We start from the raw sequence: 6,087 nt of genomic DNA, 5'->3' as shown, positions 1-6,087 counted from the left end.
AGCAATGGGTGTGTTGAGTTTAAATACCAGCCTCAGCCAATCAGAAAGAATCTGTCTTCCATGCTTCAGCCAATGAATCAAACCCTTTCAAAAAGCACTAAAGGGATGGTTGTATGGCGCATGTGCCGATCGCGCTCCACTCCACTTCACTAAAAGACATCCTGCCGCAGTCATAATGAACAGCCTCCTATCCCCAATCATCCAGTTGATGATGAGGGACGAACACCGTCAGTGTAACTGCCCACGGCACGCATGTCAGGAGGGTGCCGAACCGCACATGCGCACTCCAACCCCATACTGCTCATATCATTGGCCCACATAACTAAACGGTTGAAGCGAAATTCAGTATATTAGTCATTGTAAAGCCTAAATGATCATTGTGCATAAACATAATCACTATAATAACCTGAGCAAAGGGATTTCACAATATGAAAGTATTTGATATAAAAATATGTTGTTAAGTGTCGCGGAAATACCCACTAGCTCTTCTCACAAAATTCGAAAGGACAAATATACATGCATAACACTTCAAAATGTCCATCAAAATATGCCCCATACTAAATGTGCATAATTATTACAAAGAAAGTACAAAATTACCAATCACCAAACTACCGACAAAAAATACCAGGGGAAGAGTCTTGAGGAGATCATTTGCATATTCCCAGTGCCTTCTGGGATAAGTGAAGACTCTCCGCGAGCTCAACGATCACTGGGTTTTGGCGGTTGCAGCTGAAAAGAGGAAATCGGAAAACCAGGGGAAGAGTCTTGAGGAGATCATTTGCATATTCCCAGTGCCTTCTGGGATAAGTGAAGAGTCTCCACGAGCTCAACGATCACTGGGTTTTGGCGGTTGCAGCTGAAAAGAGGAAATCGGAAAACCAGGGGAAGAGTCTTGAGGAGATCATTTGCATATTCCCAGTGCCTTCTGGGATAAGTGAAGAGTCTCCGCGAGCTCAACAATCACTGGGTTTTGGCCGTTGCAGCTGAAAAGAGGAAATTGGAAAAACCGCGCGCCGATCGGCGCGCAAAATTTGGCTCATCTTTCATCGTGTTTAAGAAATCTCAAGATGGAAGAGGCCAGGAGCCATTTGGTGAGCTGCATTTCTTGCTACATGTTCACAGATTTACCAGTGGAAAAGCCAAACTTCACATGCCACAAATGCAAGCTTGTGTCCCTGTTGGAGGAAAAGTTGCAAAATCTCGAAGAGAGGTTGGCTACGTTGAAGATCATTAAGGAAGGTGAAGAGTTCTTGGACAGAGCAGAATTATCTCTTCATGTTACAGAAAGAGAAGAAATTCGAAGTGCACCTGAAGAAACAGAGGATTGGAGACATGTGACCCAGAGAAACAGGAGGATCAGGAGGCAGTCAGCACCCATACTGCTCAGAAACCAGTACCAGGCTCTCACGCAGGAAAACGATGAAGAAATACATCAGGATAAGACTTTGCCAACAAACAGCAACCTTGTACGCCTTCAGAGTCCTCCTGGATGGAGAAAGAAAAATGTTGTGAAGAAGAAACGGAGAGTGGTGGTCATGGGGGATTCCCTGCTGAGAGGAACAGAGGCCGCTATCTGCAGACCGGATATAACTACAAGAGAAATGTGCTGTCTTCCAGGTGCAAAAATTAAAGATGTGTCTGACAGGATATCAGGACTCTTCAGACCTACAGATGACTACCCATTCCTGCTACTACATGTGGGGACAAATGACACCGCAAGAAACGACCTGGAAATCATCTGCAGAGACTTTGAAGACTTAGGCAAGAAAGTGAAAGAACTGGGAGCGCAGGTGGTCTTCTCTTCCATCCTCCCAGTGGATGGCCATGGAACAAGGAGGTGGAATAAGATTCTGCAGGTGAACAACTGGCTACGTCGATGGTGCCGTCGGCAACGATTTGGATTTCTGGATCACGGAGTGAACTACTTATACGATGGACTACTTGCTAGAGATGGGGTGCACCTTACGAAGACTGGAAAGCATGTATTTGGAAGTCGCCTTGCTACACTTGTAAGGAGAGCTTTAAACTAGAACAACATGGGAAGGGAAGCAAAAGACCAGAAAAAGCCATACACCTGACAAATGCTATTGAGAACTCTGCTATTAGAAGTGGAAAGGAAGAACAAAGACGAAAGAATCTAATTAATAAAAATATTGGAGAAAGAGAAACCAATCACAAACTAAAATGTTTCTATACTAATGCACAAAGCATGGGCAACAAACAAGGAGAATTGGAACTACTAACACAGGAACAGAAATATGATGTAATTGGAATCACTGAAACTTGGTGGGACAATACACATGATTGGAATACAAGACTAGAAGGATACAACTTATTTGCAAGAAACAGACTTGATAAACGAGGAGGGGGTGTCGCATTGTATGTTCGAAACGCGTATATCTGCACAGAGATTGAAGCTTCAGAGACTGGGAGTTCTGTGGAAACTGTTTGGGTAAGAATACAAGGACAGAACAATGGAAAGGACACCATTGTAGGCATTTACTACAGGCCGCCTGTGCAAGCTGAAGATATAGATGAACTCTTTATGCATCAGATGGCCAAGTTCTCCAAAAAATATGACATAGTTGTCATGGGAGATTTCAACTATCCAGACATTTGTTGGGAATCTCTCTCAGGCAAAACTAACAGGTCAAGGAAATTCTTATCCTCTCTTGCTGACAACTTTATCTTCCAAAAGGTAAGGGAAAAAACAAGGGGAACTGCTACCTTGGATCTAATCCTTATAAACAGGGAGGAAATGGTTGAGGAGGTAAAAGTGGCTGGGACCCTAGGAGGTAGCGACCATGCTATTTTAGAATTTTGGATTACTAGAGGTGGAAGACCTGTGAAGACTCAGACGTCAAGGTTAGATTTCAGAAAGGCAGATTTTAAGGGATTCAGAAAGAGAATTGGAGGGATCCAATGGCTGGATATCCTTAAAGACAAAAATGTCCAGGAAGGATGGGAAATTTTGAAAAATGAAATTCTCAAAGCACAGTTGTTAACAATTCCGAAAAGAGGGAAGAATAGGAAGCATTTAAGGAAACCAGGATGGATGAACACAGAACTTAAGCACATGCTAAAAAGGAAGAAAAAAATGTTTATAAAATGGAAAGAGGGAGGCATATCTAAAGAAGAATATAATGCTGTCTGCAGAACCTGCAGGGCACAAATCAGATTATCTAAAGCTGAAAATGAACTGAGGCTTGCAAGAGATGTCAAAAGCAATAATAAAGGATTTTGGGGATATGTCAAAAGTAAAAGAAAAGTCAAAGATGCTATAGGATTTTTACAGGATGAAAATGATGAAATGGTAAGACAGGATGTTGAGAAGGCTGAACTTTTAAATTCCTATTTTGCATCTGTTTTCTCTCAGAAAGGAAATGCAACATCAACTGTTATTCACTGTCCTATTAAGGGAATAGAAGAATCCAGGATATCTATAAACAGAAAGATAGTGAGGAAACACTTAGCTAACCTAAATGAATTCAAGTCTCCAGGTCCAGATGAATTACACCCCAGAGTACTGAAGGAGATAGCAGAAGAAATTTTTGAACCCCTCTCCATAATCTTTGAAAATTCTTGGAGAACAGGAGAAGTGCCAGAAGACTGGAGAAGAGCAAATGTTGTTCCTATCTTCAAAAAGGGGAAGAAGGTGGACCCAGGCAACTATAGGCCGGTGAGTCTGACTTCTATACCAGGAAAGATCTTTGAACAAATTATTAAACAACATGTATGTCAATACCTGGATAAGAATGAAGTGATTAAACAGAGTCAGCATGGGTTTCTAACTAATAAGTCATGTCAGACTAACTTAATTTCCTTCTATGACGGTATCACTGATTGGGTGGATCAAGGAAATGCTGTAGATATAGTATATCTTGACTTCAGCAAAGCATTTGACAAAGTCTCTCATACAATCCTTATTGAAAAAATGACTAAGTATGGAATGGACAAGGCAACTGTTAGGTGGATTCATAACTGGCTTAGTGATCGGACCCAAAGAGTGGTCGTAAATGGCTGCACATCCAGTTGGAAGAATGTCTCAAGTGGGGTACCACAGGGCTCTGTCCTGGGCCCTGTATTGTTCAACATCTTTATCAACGATTTAGATGAAGGAATTGAGGGTAAACTGATTAAATTTGCTGATGACACAAAGCTAGGAGGGATAGCTAATACTAGAGAAGAGAGAGAGAGGATTCAAAAAGATTTAAATAAACTGGAGAAGTGGGCAGCAACTAACAGAATGGTTTTTAACAGGGAGAAATGCAAAGTACTACATCTGGGCAATAAAAATGAAAAAAGCATATATAGAATGGGAGGAATAGGGCTAAGTGACAGCACATGTGAAAAAGACTTGGGTATACTAATAGATCACAGACTGAATATGAGTCAACAGTGTGATGCAGCAGCAAAAAAGGCAAATGCAATTCTAGGATGTATTAACAGAAGCATACAGTCTAGATCACGTGAAGTCATTATTTCCCTCTACTCCTCTTTGGTCAGACCTCATCTGGAATATTGTGTCCAGTTTTGGGCACCACATTTTAAAAAAGACATCAACAAACTGGAGCAAGTTCAGAAAAGAGCGACCAGAATGGTGACCGGTCTGCAAACCCTGTCTTATGAGGAAAGGTTGCAGGATTTGGGAATGTTTAGTTTGCAAAAGAGAAGACTGAGAGGAGACTTAATAGCTGTCTACAAATATCTAAAGGGCTGTCACATTGTAGAAGGATCAACTTTATTCTCATTTGCACAAGGAAAGACTAGAAGCAATGGGATGAAACTGAATGGGAAGAGACACAGATTAGATATTAGAAAAAACTTTTTGACAGTTAGAGTGATCAATGAGTGGAACAGGCTGCCACGAGAAGTGGTGAGTTCTCCTTCAATGGAAGTCTTCAAACAGAGGCTGGACAGACATCTGACTGGGATGATTTAGAGAATCCTGCTTTGAGCAGGGGGTTGGACCAGATGGCCCAGGAGGTCCCTTCCAACTCTACGATTCTATAAAAAAAAAAAAAAAAAAAAAAATGTCTGGAAATCCCAAGATACTATATTCTGAACCAAACCGTTGTAAAAAATGATCAAGGTCCACCACATATAAAAGGCAGGAGGAAATCCTACATAGATGATTCTGTATAAATCCGTTTTCAGTATGGTTGCACTCGGATGGATTCCGATATCTTGCTTGTAGATTTTTCCCAGACTCTTCTTACATCATGGATAAAGCTCAGATAAAAGCAGGAAGAAATTCTGCGTAGATGATCCTGTATAAATGCCGTTTTTAGTATGGCTGCACTCGGATGGATTCCGATATCCTGCTTATTGGTTTTAACCCCAAACTCTTCTTTCGTCATGGATGAGGCTCATATCAAAGCAGGAAGAAATTCTGCGTAGATGATCCTGTGTAAATGCCGCTTTTAGCATGGCTGCACTCGGATGGATTCCGATATCTTGCTTATTGGTTTTAACCCCAAACTCTTCTTTCGTCATGGATGAGGCTCATACCAACAAACCCAAAATAAAACAGAAAAATGTAAGTACAACAATAACAGAAACAATAAAAACACCCAAACCCTAAAAATGATCAGGAGAAAACCCAATAATATCCTATAGAAACGCACCAAAACCAGCATTTTCATTAAGACCTTGAGGTTGCAAAGTACCCAATTTAAATATCCACCTACACTCCAATCTGGCAAGTTCTTTACCTAAATCCCCCCCTCTAGAGTTTAATACAATGCTGTCAATACCTTTAATTTTCAGCAACTGTGCCTTGCACCCATGGTATCTTTTAAAGTGTCTCGGTAATGTTTTGAGAACACTCTCATCTTCCACTGTTTTGGCCTTTTCTATATCTAAGCAATGCTCTCTGGTGCGAATTTTCAATTCACGGGTGGTTAGGCCCACATACACTTTATTACACGGGCATGCATCCCACCAAGGTCAACATCTGCAAGGAGTTTGTATGTTCTCCCCGTGTTTGCGTGGGTTTCCTCCGGGTACTCCGGTTTCCTCCCACACTTTAAAGACATACTGATAGGGAATTTAGATTGTGAGCCTCATCGGGGACAGTGATGATAA

This window comes from Dendrobates tinctorius, unplaced genomic scaffold, assembly GCF_039654945.1.
Source record: "Dendrobates tinctorius isolate UK_male_01 unplaced genomic scaffold, ASM3965494v1 ptg000083l, whole genome shotgun sequence".
In the NCBI taxonomy this organism is placed as follows: domain Eukaryota; kingdom Metazoa; phylum Chordata; class Amphibia; order Anura; family Dendrobatidae; genus Dendrobates; species Dendrobates tinctorius.
This window is presented reverse-complemented; position numbering follows the sequence as displayed.